Source organism: Pipistrellus hanaki (genome assembly GCF_964339955.1).
Source record: "Pipistrellus hanaki genome assembly, chromosome: X".
Lineage (NCBI taxonomy): Eukaryota > Metazoa > Chordata > Mammalia > Chiroptera > Vespertilionidae > Pipistrellus > Pipistrellus hanaki.
The window spans coordinates 75,670,157-75,682,557 of record NC_140524.1 but is presented as its reverse complement, the minus strand read 5'-3'; the positions used below and the strand labels follow the sequence as shown (position 1 = coordinate 75,682,557).

Here is a 12,401-nt window from a genome sequence, read left to right as displayed (position 1 = left end):
CCCAATCAAAAAATGGATAACAGCCGAAACCGGTTTGGCTCAATGGATAGAGCGTCGGCTTGGGGACTGAAAGGTCCCGGGTTCGATTCTGGTCAAGGGCATGTACCTTGGTTGCGGGCATATCCCCAGTAGGGGGTGTGCAAGAGGCAGCTGATTGATGACTCTCTCTCATTGATGTTTCTAACTCTCTATCTCTCTCCCTTCCTCTCTGTACAAAATCAATAAAATATATATTTTTTTAAAAATGGGTAACAGACCTAAATAGATACTTTTTCAAAGAGGACATAAGGAAGGCCGAGAGACATATGAAAACATGCTCAAAGTCACTAATCATCCGAGAGATGAAAATCAAAACAACAATGCGGTACGATCTCACACCTGTCATTATGGCTATCATCAACAAATCAACAAACGACAAATGTTGGCGAGGATGCAGAGAAAAAGGAACCCTCATGCACTGCTGGTAGAAATACAGACTGGCGCAGTCACTGTGGAGAACAGTACGGAGTTTCCTCAAAAAACTGAAAATGGAACTCCCATTTGACCCAGTGATCCCACTTTTAGGAATATATCCCAAAAAACTAGAAACACTAATCAGAAAGGATATATGCACCCCTATGTTCATAGCAGCACAATTTACAATAGCTTATATTTGGAAACAGCCTAAGTGCCATCAGCAGATAAATGGATTAAAAACCTCGGCTACATCTACACAATGGAATACTACACTGCAGTAGAAATGAAGGAGCTCTTACCATTTGCAACAACATGGATGGAGCTGGAGAGCATTTATGCTAAGCGAAATAAGTCAGTCAGAGAAAAATAAATATTACATGATCGCACTCATTTGTGGATTATTGTAACCAACATAAACTGATGAACAAAAAGAGATCCAGAGACTGAGAAGCATTGATCAGATGCTCAAACCTCAGAGGGAGGGGAGGGAAGGGTGGAGGTAAGGGGGAGAGATCAACCAAAGGACTTGTATGCATGCATACTGTGTTTCCCTGAAAATAAGACATCCTCCGAAAATAAGACCTAGCGCATGGAAAGATAAGACATCCCCTGAAAATAAGACCTAGCGCAACTTTGGGAGAAAAAATTAATATAAGACACTGTCTTATTTTCGGGGAAACAGGGTATAAGCATAACCAATGGACACAGAAACCAGAGGGGTGAGGGCATGAGCGGGGATGAGGGCAATGGGGGGATAAGGACACATATGTAATACCTTAATCAATAAAAAAAAATTAGTTTGCACACAACTTTATAAGAATATAGCTATTTTGCAGAGTAGGTTAGACATGAATAAAGCCTTTGTCATTGCCAACATTTTATATTTCAGAAATTATTTATCAGGTATGGTTCAGCATTTGGCAGTTAAGAGACAGTCAATAGCCCAGAGTCTGTGGCTCACTAATTCTACAAACAGATTGGTGAAGAAGTAGAATGAGTACATCAGGGTCATATGACTTACTAGCTGTCATAGTGAGTTTTGAGATGCCACGTACACATACTGTAGGTGTATTGTAGGCTACTGGTGCCCTCCCAATGCGAGTTTTCATTTCCTATGGTGTAATGTAGAAATCAAATATTATTTGTAGGTACTAATTGATTAATATATTGCTCTGATAATCTACGAAATTTATAGAACAGAAAAACTATAATTTAAAATGTTATTATGCAGATTATAAAACTACATTTACAGTAAATAATGTATGAAAAGAATAATAGTAACTACTTTGCATGTAAATTGCCTGCTAGGTACTGCTTTTAGGGCTTATATGTATTAATTCACTGATAATCCTGAGTCAGGTACTGTTAATGCCCCCAAATTTTGAGGAACTTAGCCAAAAAAAGAAAGAAAGAAAGAAAGAAAGAAAGAAAGAAAGAAAGAAAGAAAGAAAGAAATCTATCTAGGGTCATACAAGTAAAGTAGTAGGTAGAGGAGCTGGGTGGAATTCCAATCCAGGCAGTCTGGTGCCACAGACCCCATTCTTTATATATATATATATATATATATATATATATATATATATATATATATATATATATATATGTATGTATGTATGTATGTATATATGTATATATGTATATATATGTATATATGTATATATATATGTGTGTATATATATATATATATATATATATATATATTTTTTTTTTTTTTTTTTTACAGAGAGGAAGGGAGAGGGATAGAGAGTTAGAAACATCGATGAGAGAGGAACATCGATCAGCTGTCTCCTGCACACCCCCCACAGGGGATGTGCCCGCAACCAAGATACATGTCCTTGACCAGAGTTGAACCTGGGACCTTACAGTCCGCAGGCCGATGCTCTATCCACTGAGCCAAACCGGTTTCGGCGGCCCCATTCTTTAATCTATGTTATAGTGCCTCTCCAAAACAGCACATCACAGTATAGTAGTGAAGTAAGATGCTTTGATGTTATCAGGAGAATAATATACAATAGTCCAAAAAATGTAACCAGCAATGTTCCAATTTATGCTTATCAACTTTTACTGCATGATCTCATAGTACAGTTTAAATGAAAAACATATCATAAATATCAAAGTCTAACCAAGTTCAAAGATGTGCTTCCTGTAAAGATGATAAAACACACATAGACCGTTTCTTTTCCTGGGAGACTCTGAGAATACAAATAATATAAGACTAACAACATTGTGAACATTGGACATTTTGGCATAAATTTAAATGAGTTAGTAAAATAAAAACAAAACTATGGACCCTTACTTTTGAATTTAGTTTGACACTACCAAGGAAATTTTGAGCTGCCAATACTTTAATTTTTTTAAATATGTTTTTACTGATTTGAGAGAGAGAGGAAGGAAGAGAGAAATATTGATAGACTGCCTTCTGCACTCCCCCTACTAAGGATCGAGTCTGCAACCCGGGCATGTGCTCTGGCCTGGAATCAAACCAGCAACCTCTTGGTTCATGGGTTGATGCTCAACCACTGAGCCATACCACCAGGCAATATTTTAACTTTTAGTCATCAAATAAATTTGTCCATTCATACTTCCAAAAATGATAAATGAGCATGTATCTCTTTTTTTTAATAGGTAGTATTTTAAAAAGTATATTAATACTTTTTAATATATATTGTTTTCAGAGAGAAAGGGAGAAAAAGAGAGAAACATGAATGATGAGAGAGAATTACTAATCAGCTGCCTCCTGCATGCCCAACTCTGGAAATAAAGCCCACAACCCAGGCATGCCCCCACTGGGAATCAAATTCAAACTTCCTGGTTCACAGGTCAATGTTCAACCACCAACCCACACTGACCTGGCTGGACATTTCTCTCTCTTTTTAAAAAATCTTTATTGTTGAAAGTATTACATATGTTCTCCCCACCCCATTAATGCCTTGTAGCCCACCCCTCCCCTCTGCCCCAGGCCTTCACCACCCTATTGTCTGTGTCCATGGGTTATGCATATATGTATAAAAGAATCATCAGTCTGTTGCATGCTTCCATGTCTCTGGATCAATTTTGTCAGTTTATTTTGTTCATTAAATTCAACATGTGAGATCATATGGTATTTGTCTTTCTCTGACTGGCTTATTTCACTTAGCATAATACTCTCCAGGTCCATCTATGCTGTCTCAAAGGATAAGAGATCCTTCTCTTTTTACTGCTACATAGCATTCCGTGGTGTAAATGTACCACAGCTTTTTTATCTACTCATCTACTGATGGGCACTTGGTTGTTTCCAGATCTTAGCTATTGTAAATTGGGCTGCTATGAACATAGAGGTGCATATATTCTTTCTGGTCGGTGTTTTGGGTTTCTTCATATATATATATATATATATATATATATATATATATATATATATATTAATATATATATATACATATATATATAATATTTTTTTTAATTTTTGTACAGAGAAGAAGGGAGAGAGCTAGAGAGCTAGAAACATCAATGAGAGAGAGTCATCGATCAGCTGCCTCTTGCACACCCCCTACTGGGGATATGCCCGCAACCAAGGTACATGCCCTTGACCGGAATCGAACCCGGGATCCTTCAGTCCCCAAGCCGACTCTCTATCCATTGAGCCAAACCGGTCTCGGCTGTTTTGGGTTTCTTAGGATATATTCCTAGAAGTGAGATCACTGGATCAAATGAAAGTTTCATATTTAATTTTTTGAGGAAACTCCCTACTGTTTTCCATAATGGCTGCACCACTCTGCATTCCCATCAGCAGTGTACTAGGGTTCACTTTTCTACACAATGCATCCTCGCCAGCACTTGTCATTTGTTGATTTATGTTTTTGTTTGTTTGTTTTTATGTCATAACTGATTTCAGAGAGAGGAAGGGAGATTGAAACATCAATAATCAGAATCATTGATTAGCTGCCTCTTGCATGTCCCCTACTGGGGATGGAGCCCACAACCCAAGCATGTGGCCTTGACCAGAATAGAACCCAGGACCCTTCAGTCCACAGGCAGATACTTTATCCATTGAGCCAAACTGGATGGAGCTCTTTTGTTGATTTGTTGACGATAGCCATTCTGATACCTTATTGTCGTTTTAATTTGTCTCTGATGATCAGTGACTTTGAGCGTTTTTTCATATTTCTCTTGGCCATCTATATGTCCAATTTGGAGAAGTGTCTATTTAAGTCCTTTGCCCATTATTTAATTGGATTATTTGTCTTCCATTTGTTGAGTTGTATGAGTTCCTTATATATTTTGGATATTAACCCTTTATCAGATATATCATTGCCAAATATGTTCCCTAAACAATGGGCTCTCTTTTCATTTTGTTGATGGTTTCTTTTGCTACGCAGAAGCTTTGTATTTTGATATAGTCCCATTTGTGGGTTTTTTTCTCCTTAGTTTCCTTTGACCTAGAAGATGTATCAATAAACATATTGCTATGAGAGATGCCTGAGATTTTGCTTGGACATTTCTCTCTGTAGGACAAACAATGTGCTTAATTCATAGGACCTAATTTTGCTCAAATGTCTATGTTCTTTAAAAAATACAGTCCAGAAAGGTCCCGGGGTCGATTCCGGTCAAGGGCATGTACTTTGGTTGCGGGCACATCCACAGTAAGGAGTGTGCAAGAGGCAGCTGATCGATGATTCTCTCTCATCGATGTTTCTAGCACTCTATCCCTCTACCTTCCTCTCGTAAAATATCAATAAAAAATACCGTCCAAAGGGCTGGCAACTCAGTATGCTGTTGTCTTTTTCAATTGGGAAAGAGAAAAAAATACAGTTCAGCCTTAGCTGGTATTTCTCAATGGTTAGAGCATCACCCTGTACACCAAAGGGTTGCAGGTTCAATTCCCAGCCAAGAGCAGGTATCTGGGTAGTGGGTTCTCTCCATGCCTCTGTAAGGGCACGTGTGGGGGAAACCAGTCAATGTGTATCTCTCACATCTATTTTTTTCTCTCTATATCTCCCTCCCTTCCACTCTTTCTGAAAAGCAATGGGAAAAAAATCCTTAGGTGAGAATTTTTTTAAAAAAAATACAGTTGAGCCCAGCCAGTATGGCTCAGTGGTTGAGCATTGATCCATGCACCAGGAAGTTGCTGGTCCCATTGCCAGTTGTGGGCTCAATCCCCAGTGTGGGGCGTGCAGGAGGCAGCCAATTCACGATGTTTCTCATCCATGTTTCTCTCCCTCTCCCTTCCTCTCTATCTAAAAATCAATAAAAAACATATTTTGAAAAAATGCAGTTCATTTTTGTTAGGTAAGAGTATAGGTTCTTAAACCAGATTGACTAGCTAATCTCAGTTTAGCCACTTGCTAGGTCTAGGATTAAAATTTTGCCCTGATATCCCCCTTTACTCCCCCCATGTCAACAATAAAGGTAATTTAAAAAAAAAATACATGGAGCTATATATTCACTTTGATCTCAGTTTTGACTTACAGAAATATACAAACACATATTCTTTCACATATATGCATATATTTCAGGATTTAGTAAAGCTGAATGCCACTTTAAAATTTTTGCCCTATGAAAGAATAAGTCAACTCTTACCAAAGTGCAAATAACAAAGTACCGGATTTATTTTCCCACATCAGACAGAGGAACAATTCTGGCATTTTTTCACTTAAATGAAAAAAAAAAAAAGAGTGAAAGTCTGGCAGGTGTGGCTCAGCAGTTCAGCATTGACCCATGAACCATAAGGTCACAGTTCAATTCCTGGTTAGGGCACATGCTCAGATTGCAGGTTCGGTAGGGGGCATGCAGGAGGCAGTCGATCAATGATTCTCTCCCCTCATTGATGTTTCTACATATTCCTCTCTCTTTCTCTCTCTCTAAAAATAAATAAAGCTTTTTTTTTTTTAAGGATCATCCTTTTCTTTTTTTTTAATATATTTTATTGATTTTTTTACAGAGAGGAAGGGAGAGGGAGAGAGAGAGTTAGAAAAGTCAATGAGAGAGAAACATCGACCAGCTGCCTCTTGCACACCCCCTACCGGGGATGTGCCTGCAACCAATGTACATGCCCTTGACCAGAATCGAACCCGGGACCCTTCAGTCTGCAGACCGACGCTCCACCACTGAGCCAAACCGGTTTCGGCTAAAGCATTTTTTAAAGAGTGAAAGATTCAGGATCCAATGACTTACCACTCGCCCTAAAGTTAATTAACAGGAATTCATAAGTTATATTTGTAATAATACAGTGAACAATCCCAATCATACCTTGACACTCAAGGTCAAATAACACACTATACTAAAGAAATTATTCCTTTATTCATCATCATACAATGAATTTAAGAATTTAAAACTACCTGAAGACTACAAAGGTTTATTCTGTTATCACCTAGCTAGAAAAAGATGAGCAAGATAAAACACTGTTTTAGATAGAGAATCCTTGAAGATATATGACACCAATCTGATTTCTAATACATAAAAATGAACTTACTGCCGAGACCGGTTTGGCTCAATGGACAGAGCGTCGGCTTGGGGACTGAAAGGTCCCGGGTTCGATTCCGGTCAAGGGCATGTACCTTGGTTGCGAGCATATCCCCAGTAGGGGGTGTGCAAGAGGCGGCTGATCGATGACTCTCTCTCATCGATGTTTCTAGCTCTCTATCTCTCTCCCTCTCTGTACAAAATCAATAAAATATATTTTAAAAAAAAATGAACTTACTGTTGTGATTAGAAATTAATACCAAGATATTGTGGCTATAAATCTGAACTAAAAAATGATATTAATAATTAACAGTAGAACAGTATAGTAAAATAAGAGAAAACATTTATTGAATGTGGCTATAAATCTGAACCAAAAAATTATATTTATAATTAACAGTAAAATGGTATAGTAAAATAAGAGAAAACATTTCTTGACCAAAATGAAAATAGTTGTATACAAATAATTTAATATTAGTGTTTTTAAAATATAATTAATATATTTATCAGTAATCAACATGTGGTACTTTATTAAATTAATAATAGTATAATCATTAAATAATAATTCTTAGAGCAAATAATTTTAGCATCACCAAAATAAAGTTAGAAATATTTTTTCCTGCCATTTTAAGTGCAAGGATTACCAAAGATTACACTTGGAACGCTTTAACAACTAAGCTCTCTGTTTTTGTTAGCTCAAGGATCAACTCTTAATTATCCTCATGACAGTGTAGGTCAACTACAAATTTATCCTAAATAGCCCTGAGAATTTTTTTTAGAATTCCACTGTGAAATTCTTTCTCCCTGTTCTTATATCTCTGTTGACAGTTTTTCACGTCTTAACAGAAGCCCTCTTAGTGCTCTCCCCTCACAGAGTGGCAGGCAGTGGATGTACTTCAGTGACCTAACACTCAAGAGCGAAGAAACCAGTTTCTTCACAATTCCAGGAAGCAGACAGTACTTCTCGAACTCTCCGCTGGGGGCAGAGGGGGAAAGTAATTCTAATATTACTGTTCCTTCCCCATCTGCTTCGGTGGGACATCAAATACATAAGCAGGATCAGCATCAGTTAAAACAAAGCAATCATTTTTACAAACAAAATCAACTAAGGCGAATGGCCAGGTTAAAACAATTTCCCTAAGATGTGAAATAACCCATTTACTTCAGTCAGTAAATTGTTAAAATGCACTTCTGATTATAGGTCTGGAAAACTGGAATTCTACACTAGAGAATTATAAAGTAAAAAACAGGTTAAAAATTAAATCCTTTTATACAGACACAGCTGTATAATTTTAAATGTGAGCAGAAAACATGGGACAAAGCACAACTAATTGGCTCAACATGGGGATATTTTATGGTAGTTTCCTTCAAGGAAAGAAATATCTGTGAAAACTGATGTAACCTACCACTATCCCACACATTTGAGTCCATAAAGATGAGGAACTAACTTACATTTTCTAACAGTGCTGGAGAGACTAGGAATATATTTATGAAACCAGAAACATCCTCTTTCACTTTAATGAAACACATTCCAAAAGTCTTGTGATACATTTCCTGCCATACTATCTCAACAAGTAAGTTATATCACATTAAATCAACCTGAAGACAAATTTATAAGTTAAAAACGGGATGGCTGGGACGGTTAAATTGAAATGAATAGGCCTGACTGTTGTCTGCCTCCCCGCTCCCAGTTTCCATCTTAATTTATGTCCTAAGAAAGATCACTATTTAAAAATACCTCTCTGTGAAAGATCAATAAAATATATAAATTAAAAAAAAAAAAAACTCTGTGAAACCTTTAAATGCTCTACTGCCCTTTAATAAAGATGAATAAAGGAAATTTTGAGGCAAAACTCCCAAATATTATTCTCATCATGTCAGACAAATCTCTGCTCAAAATTTGTTCTACCTACTGGCAAATGAAGATTATTTTCACTCACTGGGATGTCAAAAGTATTGATTAAAGATTTCCAAGTGTGTGTAGACTGGCAAACTTTAATTATAATAAGAGTTTATAAAAAGGAATCTATTGCCTTAGAGCCCTTAGAAAAATAAAGGTTGCAGTGTATTAGTCGAAGTTATTTTTGCTCACTCTCTTGCTCTCATTTTCAAACACATTTTACTGCTTTTGCATGTACTTTTAAAAGAAAAACAAACTTCTGCATTACAGACCAGAGATGTTTACTTATCCTCTGGAGGGATTATTGTTTAAGCTAACCCTACCAAGAGTCCATGAATCTAGCCCTTTTTAAGACTATGGTTGGAAAATAATAGATTCTATCAGGTTAAGACCAGTAGAGAAATCAGGTTGAAGGAGAAAAGGAAATGCAGAAATTCCTTGTGGAAAACCTGGGGCAGCTTCTGGCTTTAGACAATGCTGTTATTCATTCCCAGCAATTTGGAAAAGGATTCCAAATTATATTTTAGACACAACACTCAATCAAAATTAAGGTACCTATAGCAAGCTTCACTTTTTTTCTTTTACATTTGAGTTTACGTCAGAAATAAATATCATACTACATTAACACTATTTTTGGCATTACATATATTTTTTTCTATATATAAACTTTTTATGGATTAAATGTTTAATGTCAGCAGGAGCAGAGAATCTCACCAATACAGAAGGAAAAAAAAACAGTGGATATATTATGAGGTGATGGTATTATGGGTGATTTTTATTTGCTTTCATTTTTCAGTTACAGTTGACATTGACCAGAAGTGTATAAACTTTTTTATTGGCTGCAGGGTAGTTGTATATGGTTGTAACTTTACCTTGTATTATGTTTTTCTTTTAACCAGTAAAATCTTAGAAGATGTGGCTGTGTTAGAAATTGGGATGTTAACATACAGTGTGTTGTTGGATGTCCTGCATCTTTCTAGTCCCCAAGCTGTACTCACATTATTTTTTCTACCTGGCCTGCCCTCCACTACAAAGCTAAATTCTATACATTCTTCAAGGCCTAGTTTAAATGCTCCCTTCCCTGAACTATCATAACACGTTCTGTTTCTAAAATATGTTACTTAAATTAAAAGGATATATTAGTCTTTCCTACTACACTGTGAGACCCTCCAGTATAAAAAAAATTAACCCTCTCATGTCATGGCTGTAGATATAAGAAAGTTTAAGAGATTAAAAAATAACATCTTAACCAATGCCTTCCCAATACTTAATTAAAAATACGTTTTTTTTAAATCTCAGTTCAAAATATCCTTAAAAAGGATTAGAAAAGCAGCCTAGTTATCCAATCACTGAGACTGCTAGAATCCAGAATCTTCATAACTAAAACTACTTGAGTGCAAACTCTCAGGCCAGCGACTCTGACCTACTTCTTGTTTGTACACCCTATCACCCACCCCCACACCTCAATATCACCTAACTCAATGTTCTACACACACTCTGAATACAAAGCATGAATACATATTATGGTGGATGAAGAAGCTGTAATTAAAACAAAGATGAAATGCTGAAAAAAATATTGACCGGTGAACCCCAATAAGTATCGGTGAACCCCGATAAGTATCGTAGGTGATTAAGATAACGACCCCTTCTACAACAAAAAAGTGACAAAGATCAAGATAAGACAGTGTGCGACGAGGGTGGCGAGTAACTTTCCTGGGAAGGGGACAGAATGAACAAAATGCAATGGAAACGAAAGTGCTCCCTCCGTTTAGCTTATGCTCCCAGAGACACAAGAAGCGAAGCAATTGTTCTATTATTTCATCGATGATGACATGATCAGTCTATGCGACTTCCAATATCGGGCACAGACCTTCCAAATTAATTGGGTAATAAGACAGGCCACGGATGATCAGGACACTACCCCGCTAGGGTCCAAGAAACTGACACAGGTCAGGACCCAATCTCCCCATCTCACTCCCCCTGGAGAGGGAAGTACAACAAGCGTGTGGTAAACACTGGAGTTGTGAAGAAGTGAGTTTGGAGATTAAAACGACCTTCTTGCCACACCAGCAGCACAGACTGACAGCGGAGAGTACCCCTCCGGTAGAAGGGGACGACGAGAAGCCTATCGAAGACTTACCTGGTTTTTGTCCTGCGGTTAAACCTCGGAGCTACGCAGCCCGTGACAGCAACAAATCCGCGCGCGGCGGCTCCGGGCTCACGCGGCGGGAGAAGGCATAGTGGCTGCGGCCCCGGCGGCGGGGGCGGCAACTCCTGCCTCTGTGGCTTCCCCTCCTCCGCCCGCTGCTACCTGCCCGGCGCCTCCACCTCCCCGGCCTCCTCCCCCCACTTCCGGGTGCTCCCAGGCCGGAAGCGGGGCGGGCCGGGCGGGAGACGGACACGTCATGTGAGAGGGAGCATAAGGCCCGCAGTCAAGCTTTCTGGGCTCCTGCTGCCCCCTGGCTGGCGAGCGGCCTGGGAAGTTGTTCAGGCGCTGCAGAGCGCCTCCTTCTTCCTTCACCAAACGCTAAACGGAACAGAAACCCACCCAAACGCCTGTCAGTGTAAGACTTAAGAAAATATTGCCTGCCTTGATGTTTGCTACTGCCCGCATTGTTATTTGTTTCCCGCCGCAGCTAGGTTTGAGTTTCCCGCTCAGCTGAGCTTCCCGCTCAACTGAGTACTGCTGATAGAGCCACCCCCGCCCTGGGCTTGACCCTGAGGGCCACTACTGTCCCAAGCCCAGCGGTCCTAATCAGAGAAAAACATCTGTTTCCCTCCAAACCAACTGACCTTGACAAGCTGCTTGTGGTTTTTGCCTTTATAAGCCCGCTGTAAACCCCCAACGGGGCCCTTCCATCAGCCTCTGGGCTGGAGGTTGGGACCCGGCGCCGGTCAATAAACCTTTTGCGTGTTGCATCGAGACAAGTGTTTGTGTGGTTCGTGGGGTCGTCTCCGCCGTTCAGGACAAAAGGCCAGTTCGGGTCTTTCATCAGCAGTAGTTTCCTAACCTCCAGCCAAGAAGTAATAAAGCTCCTTGTACCAGTAAATGATCTTTCCAATAGGTTAGCCTTTCCGAGCATGAAATCAACACACACGTGGATTGTGGAGCCCGGTGGTCGGCAAACTCATTAGTCAACCGAGCCATATATCAACAGTACAACGTTTTAAATTTCTTTTGAGAGCCAAGTTTTTTAAACGTAAACTTCTTCTCACACCACTTCAAAATAGACTCGCCCAGGCCGTGGTATTTTGTGGAAGAGCCACACTCAGGGGGCAAAAGAGCCTCATGTGGTTCAAGAGCCGCAGTTTGCTGACCACGGGTGTAGCCCAACTCCAGATGTAAATGATAGAACCATAAACTTGCTCTCATCTCTCCACTGAAAAATGATTGTCAACATTTTTTAATTCATGTGTTATATATATACTTTTCTTTTTTACATTTTTTAAATTTTTTTATTAATTATCTGTGTACATATACCATTGCGCCCCCCCCCCCATACATGCCCTCCCTCCCATATATACTTTTCTTATTCGTGCATTTAAATTCATAATCTTTATGTGTGTGTTGGAGTTAGGACAGGGATCTCACCTCAAACTACCTTCA

General features: G+C 38.9%; 1 protein-coding gene across 1 annotated transcript in view; it reads right to left on the bottom strand.

Moving 5' to 3' along the window:
- The window catches only part of ATP7A (ATPase copper transporting alpha), a 127,380-nt gene extending 116,213 nt beyond the window's left edge, over positions 1 to 11,167 (bottom strand). The window contains exon 1 of the mRNA XM_084869424.1: positions 10,935 to 11,167. The gene's annotated coding sequence lies outside the window, so the exon portion shown is untranslated. The remainder of the gene's footprint in view (positions 1 to 10,934) is intronic.
- Positions 11,168 to 12,401: the final 1,234 nt, after the last annotated feature.